This window comes from Taudactylus pleione, unplaced genomic scaffold, assembly GCF_031769625.1.
Source record: "Taudactylus pleione unplaced genomic scaffold, aTauple2 ptg000100l, whole genome shotgun sequence".
NCBI lineage: Eukaryota > Metazoa > Chordata > Amphibia > Anura > Myobatrachidae > Taudactylus > Taudactylus pleione.
The window spans coordinates 8,851,419-8,875,531 of NW_028284502.1; positions in this window are offsets into that span (position 1 = coordinate 8,851,419).

Genomic DNA, 24,113 nt, shown 5'->3' on the forward strand with positions numbered 1-24,113 from the left:
CGTAAACCCCCTTGTCTGTATATTTCCTATAGTGACCCCACTTGTCTGTATATTTCCAAAAGTGTTCCCCGTAGTCTGTATATTCCCTATAGTGACACCCCTAGTCTGTATATTTCCTATAGTGACCCCGTCTGTATATTCCCTATAGTGACCCCTCTTGTCTGAATGTTCCCTATAGTGACCCCCTTGTCTGTATATTCCCTATAGTGACCCCCTTGTCTGCATATTCCCTATAGTGACCCCCTTGTCTGTATATTCCCTATAGTGACCCCTTTGTCTGTATATTCCCTATAGTGACCCCCCGTTGTCTGTATATTTCCTATAGTGATCCACGTAGTCTGTATATTCCCCATGGTGACCCCCCTTGTCTAAATATTCTCTATAGTGACGCCCTCGTCTGTATATACCCTACAGTGACCCCCTTTTCTGTAAATTCCCTATAGTGACCCTGTTGTCTGTATTTCCCCTATAGTAATACCCCTTGTCTGTATATTCCCTATAGTGACCCCTTTGTCTGTATTTACCATATAGTGACCCCCTTGTCTGTATATTCCCTATAGTCACGCCCTTGTCTGTATATTCCCTATAGTGACACCCCTAGTCTGTATATTTCCTATCGTAACCCCCCTTGTCTGTATATCCCCTATAGTACCGCCCTTGTCTGTATATTTCCTATAGTGATCCCCATTGTCTGTATATTTCCTATAGTGACCCTCTTGTCTGTATATTCACTACAGTGACCCCCCTAGCCTGTATATTTCCTATAGTGACCCCTTGTCTGTATATTCCCTACAGTGACCCCCCTAGTCTGTTTGTTCCCTATAGTGACCCCCTTGTCTGTATATTCCCTATAGTGACCCCTGTAGACTGCATATTCCCTGTAGTGACCCACTTGTCTGTATATTACCAATAATGACCCCCTTGTCTGTATATTTCCTATAGTGTCCCCCATAGTCTGTATATTCCCTATAGTGACCCCCTAGTCTGTATATTTCCTATACTAACCCACCATGTCTGTATATCCACTAAAGTGACGCCCCTAGTTTGTATATTCCCTATAGTGACCCCCTAGTCTGTATATTTAATATAGCAACCCCCATTGTCTGTATATCTCCTATAGTGACCCCTCTAGTCTGTATATTTCCTGTAGAAACACACCTTGTCTGTATATTCTATATAGTGACCACCTAGTCTGTATATACCCTATAGTGACCCCCCTTGTCTGTATATTCCCTATAGTGACCTCCCTTGTCTGTATATTTCTTATAGTGACCCCCTTTGTCTATATATTCCCGATAGTGACCCCCTTGTCTGTATACTTCGTATAGTGACCCCCCTTGTCTGCATATCCCCTATAGTGACCCCCTTTGTCTGTATATTTCCTATAGTGACCCCCCTTGTCTGTATATATCCTATAGTGACCCCCCTAGTCTGTATGTTCCCTATAGTGACTCCCTTGTCTATTTATTACCTATAGTGACCCCTTTGTCTGTATATTCCCTATAGTGACCCTCTTGTCTGTATATTTCCTATAGTGACCACAGTAGTCTGTATATTCCCTGTAGTTACCCCCCTAGTCTGTATATTTCATATAGTAACCCCCCTTGCCTGTATATTCCCTATAGTGACCCCCTTGTCTGTATATTTCCTATAGTGACCCCTCTTGTCTATATATCCCCTATTGTGACCCTCTAGTGTGTATATTCCCTATAGTGAATCCCCTAGTCTGTATATTCCCTATAGTGACCCCCCTAGTCTGTATATTTCCTATAGTGACCCACCTTGTCTGTATATTTCCTATAGTGACCCCCTTAGTCTGTATCTTCCCTATAGTGACCCCCTTGTCTGTATATTCCCTATAGAGAAGCCTGTAGTCTGCATACTCCCTATAGTGACCCCCTTGTCTGTATATTCCCAATAGTGACCCCCTTGTCTGTATATTCCCTATAGTGACCACCCTAGTCTGTATATTTCCTATAGTAAATCACCTTGTCTGTATATCCACTATAGTGACTCCCCTTAGTTTGTATATTCCCTATAGTGACCCCCCTTGTCTGTATATTTGCTATAGTAACCCCCCTTGTCTGTATATCTCCTATAGTGAACTCCCTAGTCCGTATATTTCCTATAGTAACTCACCTTGTCTGCATATTCTATATAGTGACACCCTAGTCTTTATATAACCTATGCTGACCCCCCTTGTGTGTATATTCAATATAGTGATCCCCCTTGTCTGTATATTTCTAATAGTGAACCCTTTTGTCTGTATATTCCCTATAGTGACCCCCCTTGTCTGCATATTCCCTATAGTGACCCCCCTTTGTCTGTATATTTCCTATAGTGACTCCCTTGTCTGTATATTTCCTACAGTGACCACCCTAGTCTGTATATTCCCTATAGTGACCCCCTTGTTTGTATATTCCAAAGTGACTCCCCTTGTCTGTCTATTTCCTATAGTGACTCCCCCTATTCTGTATCTTTCCTATAGTGACCCCCCTTGTCTCTGTATATCCTATAGTGACCCCCCTAGTCTGTATGTTCCCTATAGTGACTCCCTTGTCTATTTATTCCCTATAGTGACCCCTTTGTCTGTATATTCCCTATAGTGACCACCTTGTCTGTATATATCCTATAGTGACCCCCGTAGACTGTATATTCCCTATATTGACCCCCACTAGTCTGTATATTTCCTATAGTAACCCCGCTTGTCTATATATACCTATAGTGACCCCCCTTGTCTGAATATTTCCTATAGTGACCCACTTGTATGTGTATTTTCTATAGTGACACCCTCTTGTCTGTATATTGCCTATAGTGACGCCCCTAGTCTGTATATTCCCTATGGTGACCACCTTGTCTGTATATTTCCTATAGTGACCCCCGTAGACTGTATATTCCCTATATTGACCCTCACTAGTCTGTATATTTCCTATAGTAACCCCCCTTGTCTCTATATCCCTATAGTGACCCCCTTGTCTGTATATTTCCTATAGTGACCCACTTGTATGTGTATTTTCTATAGTGACACCCTCTTGTCTGTATATTTCCTATAGTGACCCCGTTGTCTGTATATTCCCTATAGTAATCCCCCTTGTCTGCATATTCCCTATAGTAATCCCCTTGTCTGTATATTACCTACACTGACCCCCTTGTCTTATATTCCCTATAGTGACTCCCCTTGTCTATATATTTCCTATAGTGACCCCCCCTAGTCTGTATATTTCCTGCAGTAACCCCGCTTGTCTTTATATTCCCTATAGTGACACCCCTAGTCTGTATATTCCCTATAGTGACCCACTTAATCTATATATTCCCTATAGAGACCCCCTTGTCTGTATAGTCCCTATAGAGACCACCCTTGTCTGTATATTTCTTACAGTGATCCACGAAGTCTGTATATTCCCTATAGTAACCCCCCTTGTCAGAATATTCTCTATAGTGACCCCCTTGTCTGTATATACCCTATAGTGACCCCTTTGTCTGTATATTCCCTATAGTGACCCCATTGTTTGTATATTCCCTATAGTAATCCCCCTTGCCTGTATATTCCCTATCGTAAACCCCCTTGTCTGTATATTTCCTATAGTGACCCCACTTGTCTATATATTTCCTATAGTGTTCCCCGTAGTCTGAATATTTCCTATAGTGACCCACTTGTATGTGTATTTTCTATAGTGACACCCTCTTGTCTGTATATTGCCTATAGTGACGCCCCTAGTCTGAATATTCCCTATGGTGACCACCTTGTCTGTATATTTCCTATAGTGACCCCCGTAGACTGTATATTCCCTATATTGACCCTCACTAGTCTGTATATTTCCTATAGTAACCCCCCTTGTCTCTATATCCCTATAGTGACCCCTTAGTCTGTATATTTCCTATAGTGACCCACTTGTATGTGTATTTTCTATAGTGACACCCTCTTGTCTGTATATTTCCTATAGTGACCCCGTTGTCTGTATATTCCCTATAGTAATCCCCCTTGTCTGCATATTCCCTATAGTAATCCCCTTGTCTGTATATTACCTACACTGACCCCCTTGTCTTATATTCCCTATAGTGACTCCCCTTGTCTATATATTTCCTATAGTGACCCCCCCTAGTCTGTATATTTCCTGCAGTAACCCCGCTTGTCTTTATATTCCCTATAGTGACACCCCTAGTCTGTATATTCCCTATAGTGACCCACTTAATCTATATATTCCCTATAGAGACCCCCTTGTCTGTATAGTCCCTATAGAGACCACCCTTGTCTGTATATTTCTTACAGTGATCCACGAAGTCTGTATATTCCCTATAGTAACCCCCCTTGTCAGAATATTCTCTATAGTGACCCCCTTGTCTGTATATACCCTATAGTGACCCCTTTGTCTGTATATTCCCTATAGTGACCCCATTGTTTGTATATTCCCTATAGTAATCCCCCTTGCCTGTATATTCCCTATCGTAAACCCCCTTGTCTGTATATTTCCTATAGTGACCCCACTTGTCTATATATTTCCTATAGTGTTCCCCGTAGTCTGTATATTCCCTATAGTGATGCCCCTAGTCTGTATATTTCCTATAGTGACCCCCCTAGTCTGTATATTTCCTATAGTGACCCCCCTGTCTGTATATTCCCTATAGTGACCCCACTTCTCTGTATGCTCCCTATAGTGACCCCGTTGTCTGTATATTCCCTATAGTGATCCACGTAGTCTTTTTAACCCTATAGTGACCCCCCCTTGTCTAAATAATCTCTATAGTGACGCCCTAGTCTGTATATACCCTATAGTGACCCCCTTGTCTGTAAATTCCCTATAGTGACCCTGTTGTCTGTATATCCCCTATAGTAATCCCCCTTGTCTGTATATTCCCTACAGTGACCCCTTTATCTGTATTTACCCTATAGTGCCCCCTTGTCTTTATATTCCCTATAGTAACCCCCTTGTCTGTAAATTCCCTATAGTGACCCCCCTAGTCATATTTCCAATCGTAACCCCCCTTTTCTGTATATCCCCTATAGTGAACGCCCTTGTCTGTATATTTCCTATAGTGATCCCCATTGTCTGTATATTTCCTATAGTGGCGCCCTTGTCTGTATATTCCCTACAGTGACCCCCCTACTCTGTATATTCCCTATAGTGACTCCTCTAGTCTGTATGTTCCCTATAGTGACACAGTTGTCTGTATATTCCCTATCGTAATCCCCCTTGTCTGTATATCCCCTATAGTGACACGCTGTAGTCTGCATATTCCCTATAGTGACCCCCTTGTCTGAATATTCCCTATTATGACACCCGTAGTCTGTATATTCCCTATAGTGACCCCCCCTAGTCTGTATATTTCCTATAGTAACCCACCTTGTCTGTATATTAACTATAGTGACCCCCCTAGTTTGAATATTTCCTATAGTTACCCCCCTAGTTTGTATATTAACTATATTAACCCCCCTTGTCTGTATATCTCCTATAGTGACCCCCCTAGTCTGTATATTTCCTGTAATAACTCACCTTGTCTGTATATTCTATATATTGACCCCATAGTCTGTATATACCCTATAGTGACCCCCTTGTCTGTATATTCCCTATAGTGACCCCCCCTTGTCTGTATGTTCCCTATAGTGATTCCCCTAGTCAGTATATTCCCCATAGTGACCCCCTTGTCTGTATATTCCCTATAGTGATCCCCCTTGTCTGTATATTTCCTATAGTGACCCACTTGTCTGTATATTTATTATAGTAACCCCCTTTTAGGAATATACCCTATAGTGACCCCTTCTCTGTATATCCCCTATAGTGACCGCCCTTGTCTGTATATTTCCAATAGTGATCCCCATTGTCTGTATATTTCCTATAGTGGCGCCCTTGTCTGTATATTCCCTACAGTGACCCCCCTAGTCTGTATATTTCCTATAGTGACCCCCTTGTCTGAATATTACCTATAGTGACTCCTCTAGTCTGTATGTTCCCTATAGTGACCCCCCGTAGTCTGAATATTTCCTATAGTAACCCCGCTTGTCTGCATATACCCTATAGTGACCCCCCTTGTCTGTATATTTCCTATAGTCACCCTCCTTGTCTGTATATTCCCTATAGTGACTACCCTAGTCTGTATGTTCCCTATAGTGACCCCCTTGTCTATATTTTTCCTATAGTGACCCCTGTAGTCTGCATATTCCCTATAGTTACCCACTTGTCTGTATATTCCCAATAGTGACCCCCTTGTCTGTATATTTCCTATAGTGACCCCCTAGTCTGTATATTTCCTATAGTAACCCACCATTTCTGTCTATCCACTATAGTGACCCCCCTAGTTTGTTTATTCCCTATAGTGAGCCCCTAGTCTGTACATTTAATATAGTAAACCCCCTTGTCTGTATATCTCCTATAGTGACCCCCCTAGTCTGTCTATTTCTTATAGTAACTCACCTTGTCTGTATATGCTATATAGTGACCCGCTAGTCTGTATATACCCTATAGTGACCCCCCTTGTCTGTATATTCCCTATAGTGACCTCCCTTGTCTGTGTATTTCTTATGGTGACCCCCTTTGTCTGTATATTTCCGATAGTATCCCCCTTGTGTGTATATTCCCTATAGTGACCCCCGTAGACTGTATATTCTCTATATTGACACTCCTAGTCTGTATATTTCCTATAGAGATCGCCCTGTCTGTATATTCCATTCAGTGACCCCTGCTGTCTGCATATTCCCTATAGTGACCCCCCTAGTCTGTATTGACCCTTTAGTGACCCCCCCTTGTCTGTATATTTCCTATAGTGATCCACATAGTCTGTATATTCCCTATAGTCACTCCCCTAAGTCTGTATACTCCCTATAGTCACCCCCCTTGTCTAAATATTCTCTATAGTGATGCCCTAGTCTGTATATACCCTATATTGACCCCCTTGCCTGTAAATTCCCTATAGTGACCCTGTTGTCTGTACATCCCCTATAGTAAACCCCCTTGTCTGTATATTCCCTATAGTGACCCCTTTGTCTGTATTTACCCTATAGTGACCCCCTTGTCTGTATATTCCCTATAGTCACCCCTTTGTCTGTATATTCCCTATAGTGACCCCCCTAGTCTGTATATACCCTATAGTGACCTCCCCTAGTCTGGATATTTCTTATAGTGATCCCCGTAGACTGTATAATCCCTATAATGACCCACCGTAGTCTGTATTTTTCCTATAGTAACCCCCCTAGTCTGCATATCCCCTATAGTGACCCCCCTTGTCTGTATATTTCCTGTAGTGACCCCCCTTGTCTGTATATTTCCTATATTGACCCCCCTAATCTGTATGTTCCCTATAGTGACTCCCTTGTCTGTATATTCACTATAGTGACCCTCTTCTCTGTATATGTCCTATAGTGACCCCAGTAGTCTGTATATTCCCTATAGTTACGCCCCTAGTCTGTATATTTCGTACAGTAACCCCACTTGTCTGTATATTCACTATAGTGACCCCCTAGTCTGTATATTTCCTATAGTGACACCCCTTGTCTGTATACTTCCTATAGTGATCCCCATTGTCTGTATTTTTCCTATAGTGACCCTCTTGTCTGTATATTCCCTACAGTGAACCCCCTAGTCTGTATATTTCCTATAGTGACCCCCCTTGTCTGTATATTCCCTATAGTGACTCCCCTGGTCTGTATGTTCCCTATAGTGACCCACTTGTCTGTATATTCCCAAAAGTGACCCCCTTTGTATATTTCCTATAGTGACCCCCTTGTCTGTATATTCCCTATACTGACCTCCTAGTCTGTAGATTTCCTATAGTAACCCACCTTGTATGTATATCCACTATAGTGACCTCCCTAGTTTGTATATTCCCTGTAGTGACCCCCTAGTCTGTATATTTAATATAGTAAACCCCCTTGTCTGTATATCTCCTATAGTGACCCCCCTAGTCTGTATATTTAAAATAGTAACTCACCTTGTCTGTATATGCTATATAGTGACCCCCTAGTCTGTATATTTCTTATAGTGACCTCCATTGTCTGTATATTTCCTATAGTGACCCCCCTAATCTGTATATTCCCTATAGTGACTCCCTTGTCTGTATATTCCCTAAAGTGACCCTCCTGTCTGTATATTTCCTATAGTGACCCCAGTAGCCTGTATATTCCTTATAGTTACCAACCTAGTCTGTATATTTCATATAGTAACCCCCCTTGTCTGTATATTCCCTATAGTGACCCCCCTAGTCTGTATATTTCCTATAGGGACCCCCCAAGTCTGAATATCCCCTATTGTGACCCCCCTAGTCTGTATAATCCCTATAGTTAAGCACCCAGTCTGTATATTCCCTATAGTTACCCCCTAGACTGTATATTTCCTATAGTGACCCCCATAGTCTGTATATCTCCTATAGTGACCCCCTTGTCTGTATATTTATTATAGTAACCCCCCTTGTAGGAATATTCCCTATAGTGACCCCCTTCTCTGTATATTCCCTATAGTGACTTCCCTAGTCTGTATATTTCCTGTCGTAACCCCCTTGTCTGTATATCCCCTATAGTGACCGCCCTTATCTGTATACTTCCTACAGTGACCCCATTGTCTGTATATTCACTACAGTGACCACCCTAGTCTGTATATTTCCTAAAGTGACCCCCCCTTGTCTGTATGTTCCCTATAGTGACACCCCTAGTCTGTAAGAGTCCCCTAGTCTGTATGTTCCCTATAGTGACTCCCCTAGTCTGTATGTTCCCTTGTCTGTATATTCCCTATAGTGACCCCTGTAGTCTACATATTCCCTATAGTGACCAACTTGTCTGTATGTTCCCAATAGTGACCCCATTGTCTGTATATTTCGTATAGTAACCCCCTTGTCTGTATATTCCCTATAGTGACCCCCCTAGTCTGTATATTTCCTATAGTGACCCCCCTTGTCTGTATATTCCCTATAATGAACCACCTAGTCTGTATATTCCCTGTAGTTACCCCCCTAGTCTGTATATTTCCTATAGTGACCCCCCTAGTCGGTATATTTCCTATAGTAACCCCCCTTGTCTGTATATCTCCTATAGTGACCCCTTTGTCTGTATATTTTCTATAGTAACTCACCTTGTCAGTATATTCTATTTAGTGACCCCCTAGTCTGTATATACCCTATAGTGACCCCCCTTGTGTGTATATTCACTATAGTGAATGTGTTGTCTGTATATTTCGTATAGTGACCCCCTTGTCTGTATATTCCCTATAGTGACCTCTTTGTCTGTATTTACCCTATAGTGACCCCCTTGTCTGTATATTTCCTTTAGTGACCCCCCTAGTCTGTATATTTGCTATAGTGACCCCCTTGTCTGTATATTTCCTATAGTGACCCCCCTTGTCAGTATGTTCCCTATAGTGACACCGTTGTCTGTATATTCCCTATTGTAATCCCCGTTGTTTGTAAGTCCCCTATAGTGACACCCTGTAGTCTGCATATTCCCTATAGTGACCCCCTTGTCTGTATATTCCCTATAGTGACCCCCGTGTCTGTATATTTCCTATTATGACACCCGTAGTCTGTATATTCCCTATAGTGAACCCCTAGTCTGTATATTTCCTATGGTAACCCACCTTGTCTGTATATCCACTATAGTGACCCCCTTAGTTTGAATATTTTCTATAGTGACCCCCTTAGTTTGTATATTAACTATATTAACCCCCCTTGTCTGTATATCTCCTATAATAACTCACATTGTCTGTATATTCTATATATTGACCCCCTTGTCTGTATATACCCTATAGTGACCCCCTTGTCTGTATATTTCTTATAGTGACCCCCTTTGTCTTTATTTTCCCTATAGTGACCCCCCTTGTCTGTATGTTCCCTATAGTGATCCCCCTATTCTGTATGTTCCCTATAGTGACCCACCTTTTCTGCTTATCCACTATAGTGACCCCCTTAGTTTGTATATTCCCTATAGTGACCCCCTAGTCTGTATATTTAATATAGTAAACCCCCTTGTCTGTATATCTCCTATAGTGACCCCCTAGTCTGTATGTTTCCTATAGTGACCTCCCTTGTCTGTATATTTCCTATAGTTACCCCTTAATCTGTATGTTCCCTATAGTGACTCCCTATTCTATATATTGACCCCCTTGTCTGTATATACTCTATAGTGACCCCCTTGTCTGTATATTTCTTATAGTGAACCCATTTGTCTGTATATTCCCTAAAGTGACCCTCTTGTCTGTATATTTCATATAGTGTCCCCAGTAGTCTGTATATTCCCTATAGTTACCCCCCTAGTCTGTATATTTCGTATAGTAACCCCCCTTGTCTGTATATTCCCTATAGTGACCCCCCTAGTCTGTATATTTCCTATAGTGACCCCCCAAGTCTGTATATCCCCTATAGTGAACCACCTAGTCTGTATATTCCCTATAGTTACCCCCCTAGTCTGTATATTTCCTATAGTGACCCCCCTTTTCTGAATATTCCCTATAGTGACCCCCCTTGTCTGTATATTTCCTATAGTAACCCATCTTGTCTGTATATCCACTATAGTGACCCCCTAATTTGTATATTCCCTATAGTGTCCCCCCTAGTCTGTATATTTCCTATAGTGACCCCCTTGTCTGTATATTCCCTATAGTGACCCCCTTGTCTGTATATTCCCTATAGTGACCCCCCTAGTCTGTATATTTGCTTTAGTGACCCCACTTGTCTGTATATCCACTATAGTGACCCCCTAGTTTGAATATTTCCTATAGTGACCCCCTTAGTTTGTATATTAACTATATTAACCCCCTTGTCTGTATATCTCCTATAGTGACCGCCCTAGTCTGTATATTTCCTGTAATAACTCACCTTGTCTGTATATTCTATATATTGACCCCCTAGTCTGTATATACCCTATAGTGACCCCCTTGTCTGTATATTTCTTATAGTGACCCCCCCTTGTCTGTATATTCCCTATAGTGACACCCCTTGTCTGTATGTTCCCTATAGTGATCCCCCTAGTCAGTATATTCCCTATAGTGACCCCCTTGTCTGTATATTCCCTGTAGTGATCCCCCTTGTCTGTATACTTCCTACAGTGATTCCATTGTCTGTATATTTCCTATAGTGACCCCATTGTCTGTATATTCACTACAGTGACCCCCCTAGTCTGTATATTTCCTAAAGTGACCCCCCCTTGTCTGTATGTTCCCTATAGTGACTCCCCTAGTCTGTATATTCCCTATAGTGACCCCTGTAGTCTGCATAATCCCTATAGTGACCCACTTGTCTGTATATTCCCAATAGTGACCCCCTTGTCTGTATATTTCCTAGTGACCCCCGTAGTCTGTATATTCCCAATAGTGACCACCTAGTCTGTATATTACCTATAGTAACCCACCTTGTCTGTATATCCACTATAGTGACCCCCCTAATTTGTATATTCCCTATAGTGACCCCCTAGTTTGTATATTTAATATAGTAAACCCCCTTGTCTGTATATTTCCTATAGTGACCTCCCTTGTCTGTATATTTCCTATAGTGACCCCCCAAATCTGAATGTTCCCTATAGTGACTCCCTTGTCTGTATATTCCCTAAAGTGACCCTCTTGTCTGTATATTTCCTATACTGACCCCAGTAGACTGTATATTCCCTATAGTTACCCCCAAGTCTGTATATTTCGTATAGTACCCCCCTTGTCTGTATATTCCCTATAGTGACCCCCCTAGTCTGTATATTTCCTATAGTGACCCCCCTTGTCTGTATATTCCCTATAGTGACCCCCTTAGTCGGTATATTTCCTATAGTAACCCCCCTTGTCTGTATATCTCCTATAGTGACCCCTTGTCTGTATATTTTTTATAGTAACTCACCTTGTCAGTATATTCTATTTAGTGACCCCCTAGTCTGTATATACCCTATTGTGACCCCCTTGTCTGTATATTCCCTACAGTGACCTCTTTATCTGTATTTACCCTATTGTGACCCCCTTGTCTGTATATTCCCTATAGTGATCCCATTGTCTGTATATTCCCTATAGTGACCCCCTTAGTCTGTATATTTGCTATAGTGACCCCCCTTGTCTGTATATTTCCTATAGTGACCCCCTTTGTCAGTATGTTCCCTATAGTGACACCGTTGTCTGTATATTCCCTATTTTAATCCCCGTTGTTTGTAAATCCCCTATAGTGACACCCTGTAGTCTGCATATTCCCTATAGTGACCCCCTTTTCTGTATATTCCCTATAGTGACCCCCGTGTCTGTATATTTCCTATTATGACACCCGTAGTCTGTATATTCCCTATAGTGACCCCCGCTAGTCTGTATATTTCCTATAGTAACCCACCTTACCTGTATATCCACTATAGTGACCCCCCTAGTTTGAATATTTCCTATAGTGACCCCCCTAGTTTGTATATTAACTATACTAACCACCCTTGTCTGTATATCTCCTATAGTGACCCCACTAGTCTGTATATTTCCTATAATAACTCACATTGTCTGTATATTCTATATATTGACCCCCTTGTCTGTATAAACCCTATAGTGACCCCCTTGTTTGTATATTTCTTATAGTGACCCCCTTTGTCTGTATTTTCCCTATAGTGACCCCCTTTGTCTGTATGTTCCCTTTAGTGATCCCCCTAGTCAGTATATTCCCTATAGTGACCCTCTTGTCTGTATATTTCCTATAGTGACCCCTGTAGTCTGCATATTCCCTATAGTGACCCACTTGTCTGTATATTCCCAATAGTGACCCCCTAGTCTGTATATTTCCTACAGTAACCCACCTTTTCTGTATATCCACTATAGTGACCCCCTTAGTTTGTATATTCCCTATAGTGACCCCCTAGTCTGTATATTTAATATAGTAAACCCCCTTGTCTGTATATCTCCTATAGTGACCCCCCTAGTCTGTATATTTCCTATAGTAACTCAGCTTGTCTGTATATGCTATATAGTGACCTACTAGTCTGTATATTTCCTATAGTGACCTCCCTTGTCTGTATATTTACTATAGTGACCCCCTAATCTGTATGTTCCCTAAAGTGACCCTCTTGTCTGTATATTCCCTAAAGTGACCCTCTTGTCTGTATATTTCCTATAGTGACCCCAGTAGTCTGTATATTCCCTATAGTTACCCCCCTAGTCTGTATATTTAGTATAGTAACCCCCCTTGTCTGTATATTCCCTATAGTGACCCCCCTAGTCTGTATATTTCCTATAGTGACCCCCCAAGTCTGTATATTTCCTATAGTGACCCCCTTGTCTGTATATTCCCTATAGTGACCCCCTTGTCTGTATATTTCCTATAGTGACCCCCCTAGTCTGTATATTTGCTGTAATAACTCACCTTGTCTGTATATTCTATATATTGACCCCCTTGTCTGTATATACCCTATAGTGACCCCCTTGTCTGTATATTTCTTATAGTGACCCCCCTAGTCAGTATATTCCCTATAGTGACCCCCTTGTCTGTATATTCCCTATATTAAACACCCTTGTCTGTATATTTCCTATAGTGACCCCCTTGTCTGTTTATTTATTATAGTAACCCCCCTTGTAGGAATATACCCTATAGTGACCCACTTCTCTGTATATTCCCTATAGTGACTCCCCTAGTCTGTATATTTCCTATCATAACCCCCCTTGTCTGTATATTCCCTAAAGTGACCCTCTTGTCTGTATATTTCCTATAGTGACCCCAGTAGTCTGTATATTCCCTATAGTTAACCACCTAGTCTGTATATTTCGTATAGTAACGCCCCTTGTCTGTATATTCCCTATAGTGACCCCCCTAGTCTGTATATTTCCTATAGTGTCCCCCCAAGTCTGTATATCCCCTATAGTGAACCACCTAGTCTGTATATTCGCTATAGTGACCCCCATAGTCTGTATATTTCCTATAGTAAACCACCTGTTCTGTATATCCACTATAGTGACCCCCTAATTTGTATATTCCCTATAGTGACCCCACTTGTCTGTATATTTCCTATAGTAACCCCCCTTGTCTGTATATCTCATATAGTGACCCCCTTGTCTGTATATTTCCCTGTATATTTCCCTTGTCTGTATAATCTATATAGTCACCCCTTAGTCTGTATATAGCCTATAGTGACCCCCCTTGTGTGTATATTCCCTAAAATAACCCTGTTGTCTGTATATTTCGTATAGTGACCCCCTTGTCTGTATATTCCCTCTAGTGACCTCTTTGTCTGTATTTACCCTATAGTGACCCCCTTGTCTGTATATTCCCTATAGTGACGCCCCCTAGTCTGTATCTTTGCTATAGTGACCCCCCTTGTCTGTATATCCACTATAGTGACCCCCTTAGTTTGAATTTCTCCTATAGTGACCCCCCTAGTCTGTATATTTCCTGTAATAACTCACCTTGTCAGTATATTCTATATATTGACCCCCTAGTCTGTATATACCCTATAGTGACCCCCTTGTCTGTATATTTCTTATAGTGACCCCCTTGTCTGTATATTTCTTATAGTGACCCCCTTTGTCTGGATATTCCTTATAGTGACACCCCTTGTCTGTATGTTCCCTATAGTGATCCCCTTTGTCAGTATATTCCCTATAGTGACCCCCTTGTCTGTATATTCCCTATAGTGATCCCCCTTGTCTGCATATTTCCTATAGTGACCCCCTTGTCTGTATATTTATTATAGTAACCCCTTGTAGGAATATACCCTATAGTGACCCCCTTCTCTGTATATTCCCTATAGTGACTTCCCTAGTCTGCATATTTCCTATTGTAACCCCCCTTGTCTGTATATCCCCTATAGTGACCGCCCTTTTCTGTATACTTCCTAAAGTGATCCCCATTGTCTGTATATTTTCTATAGTGACCCCCTTGTCTGTATACTCCCTATAGTGATCCACTTGTCTGTATATTCCCAATAGTGACCCCCTTGTCTGTATATTTCCTATAGTGACCCCCGTATTCTGCATATTCCCTATAGTGACCCCCTAGTCTGTATATTTCCTATAGTAACCCACCTTGTCCGTATATCCACTATAGTGGCACCCCTAATTTGTATATTCCCTTTAGTGACCCCCTAGTCTTTATATTTAATATAGTAAACCCCCTTGTCTGTATATCTCCAATAGTGACCCCCTTAGTTTGTGTATTTCCTATAGTAACTCCCCTTGTCTGCATATGCTATATAGTGACCCCCTAGTCTGTATATTTCCTATAGAGACCTCACTTGTCTGTATATTTCCTATAGTGACCCCCTTGTCTGTATATTCCCTATAGTGACCTCTTTATCTGTATTTACCCTATAGTGACCCCCTTGTCTGTATATTCCCTATAGTGATCCCATTGTCTGTATATTCCCTATAGTGACCCCCTTAGTCTGTATATTTGCTATAGTGACCCCCCCTTGTCTGTATATTTCCTATAGTGACCCCTTTTGTCAGTATGTTCCCTATAGTGACACCGTTGTCTGTATATTGCCTATTGTAATCCCCGTTGTTTGTAAATCCCCTATAGTGACACCCTGTAGTCTGCATATTCCCTATAGTAACCCCCTTGTCTGTATATTCCCTATAGTGACCCCCGTGTCTGTATATTTCCTATTATGAAACCCGTAGTCTGTATATTCCCTATAGTGACCCCCCCTAGTCTGTATATTTCCAATAGTAACTCACCTTACCTGTATATCCACTATAGTGACCCCCCTAGTTTGAATATTTCCTATAGTGACCCCCCTAGTTTGTATATTAACTATATTAACCCCCCTTGTCTGTATATCTCCTATAGTGACCCCACTAGTCTGTATATTTCCTATAATAACTCACGTTGTCTGTATATTCTATATATTGACCCCCTTGTCTGTATAAAACCTATAGTGACCCCCTTGTCTGTATATTTCTTATAGTGACCCCCTTTGTCTGTATTTTCCCTATAGTGACCCACTTTGTCTGTATGTTCCCTTTAGTGATCCCCCTAGTCAGTATATTCCCTATAGTGACCCTCTTGTCTGTATATTTCCTATAGTGACCACTGTAGTCTGCATATTCCCTATAGTGACCCACTTGTCTGTATATTCCCAATAGTGACCCCCTAGTCTGTATATTTCCTACAGTAACCTACCATTTCTGTATATCCACTATAGTGACCCCTTAGTTTGTATATTCCCTATAGTGACCCCCTAGTCTGTATATTTAATATAGTAAACCCCCTTGTCTGTATATCTCCTATAGTGACCCCCCTAGTCTGTATATTTCCTATAGTAACTCAGCTTGTCTGTATATGCTATATAGTGACCCCCTAGTCTGTATATTTCCTATAGTGACCTCCCTTGTCTGTATATTTCCTATAGTGACCCCCTAATCTGTATGTTCCCTTTAGTGACTCCCTTGTCTGTAAATTCCCTAAAGTGACCCTCTTGTCTGTATATTTCCTATAGTGACCCCAGTAGTCTGTATATTCCCTATAGTTACCCCCCTAGTCTGTATATTTCGTATAGTAACCCCCTTGTCTGTATATTCCCTATAGTGACCCCCCTAGTCTGTATATTTCCAATAGTGACCCCCCCAAGTCTATATATACCCTATAGTGACCCCCCTAGTCTGTATATTCAGTATAGTGAACCACCTAGTCTGTAAATTCCTTATAGTTACCCCCCTATTCTGTATATTTCCTATAGTGACCCCCTAGTCTGTATATTTCCTATAGTAACCCAACTTGTCTGTATATCCACTATAGTGACCCTCTAGTTTGTATATACCCTATAGTGAACCCCTTGTCTGTATATTTCCTATAGTAACCCCCCTTGTCTGTATATCTCCTATAGTGACCCCCTTGTCTGTATATTTCCTATAGTAACTCACCTTGTCTGTATCTTCCCTATAGTGACCCCCTTGTCTGTATATTCCCTATAGTGACCCCCTTAGTCTGTATATTTGCTATAGTGACCCCCTTTGTCTGTATATTTCCTATAGTGACCCCCTTTGCCTGTATGTTCCCTATAGTGACACCTTTGTCTGTATATTCCCTATCGTAATCCACCTTGTCTGTATATCCTCTATAGTGACACCCTGTAGTCTGTATATTCCCTATAGTGACCCCCGTGTCTGTATATTTCCTATTATGACACCCGTAGTCTGTATATTTCCTATAGTGACCCCCCCTAGTCTGTATATTTCCTATAGTAACCCACCATGTCTGTATGTCCACTATAGTGACCCCCCTAGTTTGAATATTTCCTATAATGACCCCCCTAGTTTGTATATTAACTATATTAACCCCCCTTGTCTGTATATCTCCTATAGTGACCCCCTAGTCTGTATATTTCCTGTAATAACTCACCTTGTCTGTATATTCTATATATTGACCCCCTAGTCTGTATATACCCTATAGTGACCCCCTTGTCTGTATATTTCTTATAGTGACCCCCTTTGTCTGTATATTCCTTATAGTGACACCCCTTGTCTGTATGTTCCCTATAGTGATCCCCCTAGTCAGTATATTCCCTATAGTGACCCCCTTGTCTGTATATTCCCTATAGGGATCCCCCTTGTCTGCATATTTCCTATAGTGACCCCTTGTCTGTATATTTATTATAGTAACCCCCCTTGTAGGAATATACCCTATAGTCACCCCCTTCTCTATATATTCCCTATAGTGACTCCCCTAGTCTGTATATTTCCTATCGTAACCCCCCTTGTCTGTATATCCCCGATAGTGACCACCCTTGTCTGTATACTTCCTATAGTGATCCCCATTGTCTGTATATTTCCTATAGTGACCCCCTTGTCTGTATATTCCCTACAGTGACTCCCCTATTCTGTATGTTCCCTATAGTGACCCCCTTGTCTGTATATTCCCTATAGTGACCCCTGTAGTCTGCATATTCCCAATAGTTACCCACTTGTCTGTATATTCCCAATAGTGACCCCCTTGTCTGTATATTTCCTATAGTGACCCCCGTAGTCTGTATATTTCCTAAAGTGACCCCCTAGTTTGTATATTTCCTATAGTATCCCACCTTTTCTGTATATCCACTATAGTGACCCCCTTAGTTTGTATATTCTCTATAGTGACCCCCTAGTCTGTATATTTAATATAGTAAACCCTCCTGTCTGTATATCTCCTATAGTGACCCCCTTAGTCTGTATATTTCCTATAGTAACTCACCTTGTCTGTATATGCTATATAGTGACCCCCTAGTCTGTATATACCCTATAGTGACCCCTCTTGTCTGTATATTCCCTATATTGACCTCCCTTGTCTGTATATTTCTAATAGTGATCCCCGTAGACTGTATATTCCGTATATTGACCCACCGTGGTCTGTATATTTCCTATAGTAACCCCCCTTGTCTGCATATCCCCTATAGTGACCCCCCTTGTCTGTATATTTCCTATACTGACCTCACTAATTTTTATGTTCCCTATAGTGACTCCCTTGTCTGTATATTCCATATAGTGACCCCCTTGTCTGTATACTCCCTATAGTGACCCTCTTGTCTGTATATTTCCTATAGTGATCCCAGTAGTCTGTATATTCCCTATATTTACCCCCCTAGTCTGTATATTTCGTATAGTAACCCCCCTTGTCTGTATATTCCCTATAGTGACCCCCTTAGTCTGTATATTTCCTACAGTGACACCCTTGTCTGTATATCCACTATTGTGACCCTCTAGTCTGCATATTCCCTATAGTGAACCCCCTATGTATATTTCCTATAGTAACCCACCTTTTCTGTATATCCACTATAGTGACCTTCCTTGTCTGTGTATTTCTTATAGTGACCCCCTTTATCTGTAGATTCCCTATAGTGACCCCCCTTGTCTGTATACTCCCTATAGTGACCCCCTTGTCTTTATATCCCCTATAGTGACCCCCCTAGTCTGTATATTCCCTATAGTGACCCCCTTGTCTATATATTCCCAATAGTGACCCCCTTGTCTGTATATTTTCTATAGTGACCCCCATAGTCTGCATATTCCCTATAGTGACTCCCCGTAGTCTGTATATTACCTATAGTAACCCCCCTTGTCTATATATCCCCTATAGTGACCCTCCTAGTCTGTATATTCCCTATAGTGACCCCTTTGTCTATATAATCCCAATAGTGACCCCCCTTTTCTGTATATTTTCTATAGTGACCCCCATAGTCTGCATATTCCCTATAGTGACTCCTTGTCTGTATAGTCCGTATAGTGACCCCTCTTGTCTGTATATTTCCTACAGTGATCCACGTAGTCGGTATATTCCCTATAGTGAACCCCCTTGTCTGAATATTCTCTATAGTGACCCCCTAGTCTTTATATACCCTATAGTGACCCTCTTGTCAGTATATTCCCTATAGCAATCCCCCTAGTCTGTATATTTGCTATAGTAACCCACTTTGTCTGTATATCCACTATAGTGACCCCCCCAGTTTGAATATTTCCTATAGTGACCCCCCTAGCTTGTACATTAACTATATTAATTCCCTTGTCTGTATATCTCTTATAGTGACCCCCCTAGTCTGTATATTTCCTATAATAACTCACCTTGTCTGTATATTCAATATGTTGACCCCCTAGTCTGTATATACCCTATAGTGACCCCCTTGTCTGTATATTTCTTATAGTGACCCACTTTGTCTGTATATTCCCTATAGTGACCACCTTCTCTGTATATTCCCTATTGTGACCCTCTTGTCTGTATATTCCCTATAGTGACCCCAGTAGTCTGTATATTCCCTAAAGTTACTCCCCTAGTCTGTATATTTCCTATAGTAACCCCCATAGTCTGCATATTCCCTATAGTGACTCCCTTGTCTGTATAGTCGCTATAGTGACCCCCCTTGTCTGTATATTTCCAATAGTGATCCCCGTAGACTGTGTATTCCCTATATTTACCCCCCTTAGTCTGTATATTACCTATAGTAACCCCCTTTGTCTATATATCCCCTATAGTGACCCCCCTAGTCTGTATATACCCTATAGTGACCCCCTTGTCTATATATTCCCAATAGTGACCCCCTTGTCTGTATATTTTCTATAGTGACCCCCATAGTCTGCATATTCCCTATAGTGACTCCTTGTCTGTATAGTCCCTATAGTGACCCCCCCTTGTCTGTATATTTCCTACAGTGATCCACGTAGTCTGTATATTCCCTATAGTGAACCCTCTTGTCTGAATATTCTCTATAGTTACCACCTAGTCTTTATATACCCTATAGTGACCCCCTTGTCAGTATATTCCCTATAGCAATCCCCCTAGTCTGTATATTTGCTATAGTAACCCACTTTGTCTGTGTATCCACTATAGTGACCCCCTTAGTTTGAATATTTCCTATAGTGACCCCCCTAGCTTGTATATTAACTATATTAATTCACTTGTCTGTATATCTCTTATAGTGACCCCCCTAGTCTGTATATTTCCTATAATAACTCACCTTATCAATATGTTGACCCCCTAGTCTGTATATACCCTATAGTGACCCCTTTGTCTGTATATTTCTTATAGTGACCCCCCTTGTCTGTATGTTCCCTATAGTGATCCCCCTAGTCTGTATATTTCCTATAGTGACCAACTTCTCTGTATATTCCCTATTGTGACCCTCTTGTCTGTATATTCCCTATAGTGACCCCAGTAGTCTGTATATTCCCTAAAGTTACTCCCCTAGTCTGTATATTTCCTATAGTAACCCCCCTTGTCTGTATATCCCCTATAGTGACACCCTAATCTGTATATTCCCTATAGTGACCCCCCCTTGTCTGTATATTTCCTATAGTGACCCCCCTAATCTGTATGTTCCCTATAGTGACTCCCTTGTCTGTATATTCCCTATAGTGACCCTCTTCTCTGTATATGTCCTATAGTGACCCCAGTAGTCTGTATATTCCCTATAGTTACGCCCCTAGTCTGTATATTTCGTACAGTAACCCCCCTTGTCTGTATATTCCCTATAGTGACCCCCCTAGTCTGTATATTTCCTATAGTGACCCCCTTGTCTGTATATTCCCTATAGTGACCCCCATAGTCTGTATATCCCCTATTGTGACCCCCATAGTCTGTATATTCCCTATAGTGAAGCACCTTGTCTGTATATTCCCTGTAGTTACCCCCCTAGTCTGTATATTTCCTATAGTGACCCCCCTTGTCTGTATATTCCCTATAGTGACCCCCTAGTCTTTATATCTCCTATAGTGACCCCCTTGTCTGTATATTTCCTATATTAACTCACCTTGTCTGTATATTCTATATAGTGACCCCCTAGTCTGTATATACCCTATAGTGACCCCCCCTTGTGTGTATATTCCCTATAGTGACCCTGTTGTCTGTATATTTCGTATAGTGACCCCCTTGTCTGTATATTCCCTATAGTGATCTCTTTGTCTGTATTTACCCTATAGTGACCCCCTTGTCTGTATATTCCCTACAGTGACCACCTTGTCTGTATATTTCCTATAGTGACCCCCATTGTCTGTATGTTCCCTATAGTGACACCTTTGTCTGTATATTCCCTATCGTAATCCCCCTTGTCTGTATATCCCCTATAGTGACACGCTGTAGTCTGCATATTCCCTATAGTGACCCCCTTGTCTGTATATTCCCTATTATGACACCCGTAGTCTGTATATTCCCTATAGTGACCCCCCCTAGTCTGTATATTTCCTATAGTAACCCACCTTATCTGTATATTAACTATAGTGACCCCCCTAGTTTGAATATTTCCTATAGTGACCCCACTAGTTTGTATATTAACTATATTAACCCCCCTTGTCTGTATATCTCCTATAGTGACCCCCTTAATATGTATATTTCCTGTAATAACTCACCTTGTCTGTATATTCTATATATTGACCCCCTAGTCTGTATATAACCTATAGTGACCCCCTTGTCTGTATATTCCCTATTGTGACCCCCCTTGTCTGTATGTTCCCTATAGTGATCCCCCTAGTCAGTATATTCCCCATAGTGACCCCCTTGTCTGTATATTCCCTATAGTGATGCCCCTTGTCTGTATATTTCCTATAGTGACCCACTTGTCTGTATATTTATTATAGTAACCCCCCTTGTAGGAATATACCCTATAGTGACCCCCTTCTCTGTATATTCCCTATAGTGACTCCCCTAGTCTGTATATTTCCTATTGTAACCCCCTTGTCTGTATATCCCTTATAGTGACCCCCTTGTCTGTATATTCCCTATAGTGACCCCCTTGTCTGTATATTCCCTATAGTGACCCCCCTAGTCTGTATATTTGCTTTAGTGACCCCACTTGTCTGTATATCCACTATAGTGACCCCCTAGTTTGAATATTTCCTATAGTGACCCCCCTAGTTTGTATATTAACTATATTAACCCCCCTTGTCTGTATATCTCCTATAGTGACCGCCCTAGTCTGTATATTTCCTGTAATAACTCACCTTGTCTGTATATTCTATATATTGACCCCCTAGTCTGTATATACCCTATAGTGACCCCCTTGTCTGTATATTTCTTATAGTGACCCCCCCTTGTCTGTATATTCCCTATAGTGACACCCCTTTTCTGTATGTTCCCTATAGTGATCCCCCTAGTCAGTATATTCCCTATAGTGACCCCCTTGTCTGTATATTCCCTGTAGTGATCCCCCTTGTCTGTATACTTCCTACAGTGATTCCATTGTCTGTATATTTCCTATAGTGACCCCATTGTCTGTATATTCACTACAGTGACCCCCCTAGTCTGTATATTTCCTAAAGTGACCCCCCTTTGTCTGTATGTTCCCTACAGTGACTCCCCTAGTCTGTATATTCCCTATAGTGACCCCTGTAGTCTGCATAATCCCTATAGTGACCCACTTGTCTGTATATTCCCAATAGTGACCCCCTTGTCTGTATATTTCCTAGTGACCCCCGTAGTCTGTATATTCCCAATAGTGACCACCTAGTCTGTATATTACCTATAGTAACCCAACTTGTCTGTATATCCACTATAGTGACCCCCCTAATTTGTATATTCCCTATAGTGACCCCCTAGTTTGTATATTTAATATAGTAAACCCCCTTGTCTGTATATTTCCTATAGTGACCTCCCTTGTCTGTATATTTCCTATAGTGACCCCCCAAATCTGTATGTTCCCTATAGTGACTCCCTTGTCTGTATATTCTCTAAAGTGACCCTCTTGTCTGTATATTTCCTATACTGACCCCAGTAGACTGTATATTCCCTATAGTTACCCCCAAGTCTGTATATTTCGTATAGTACCCCCCTTGTCTGTATATTCCCTATAGTGACCCCCCTAGTCTGTATATTTCCTATAGTGACCCCCCTTGTCTGTATATTCCCTTTAGTGACCCCCTTAGTCGGTATATTTCCTATAGTAACCCCCCTTGTCTGTATATCTCCTATAGTGACCCCTTGTCTGTATATTTTTTATAGTAACTCACCTTGTCAGTATATTCTATTTAGTGACCCCCTAGTCTGTATATACCCTATAGTGACCCCCCTTGTGTGTATATTCACTATAGTGACCCTGTTGTCTGTATATTTCGTATAGTGACCCCCTTGTCTGTATATTCCCTACAGTGACCTCTTTATCTGTATTTACCCTATTGTGACCCCCTTGTCTGTATATTCCCTATAGTGATCCCATTGTCTGTATATTCCCTATAGTGACCCCCTTAGTCTGTATATTTGCTATAGTGACCCCCCTTGTCTGTATATTTCCTATAGTGACCCCCTTTGTCAGTATGTTCCCTATAGTGACACCGTTGTCTGTATATTCCCTATTTTAATCCCCGTTGTTTGTAAATCCCCTATAGTGACACCCTGTAGTCTGCATATTCCCTATAGTGACCCCCTTGTCTGTATATTCCCTATAGTGACCCCCGTGTCTGTATATTTCCTATTATGACACCCGTAGTCTGTATATTCCCTATAGTGACCCCCCCCTAGTCTGTATATTTCCTATAGTAACCCACCTTACCTGTATATCCACTATAGTGACCCCCCTAGTTTGAATATTTCCTATAGTGACCCCCCTAGTTTGTATATTAACTATATTAACCACCCTTGTCTGTATATCTCCTATAGTGACCCCACTAGTCTGTATATTTCCTATAATAACTCACATTGTCTGTATATTCTATATATTGACCCCCTTGTCTGTATAAACCCTATAGTGACCCCCTTGTTTGTATATTTCTTATAGTGACCCCCTTTGTCTGTATTTTCCCTATAGT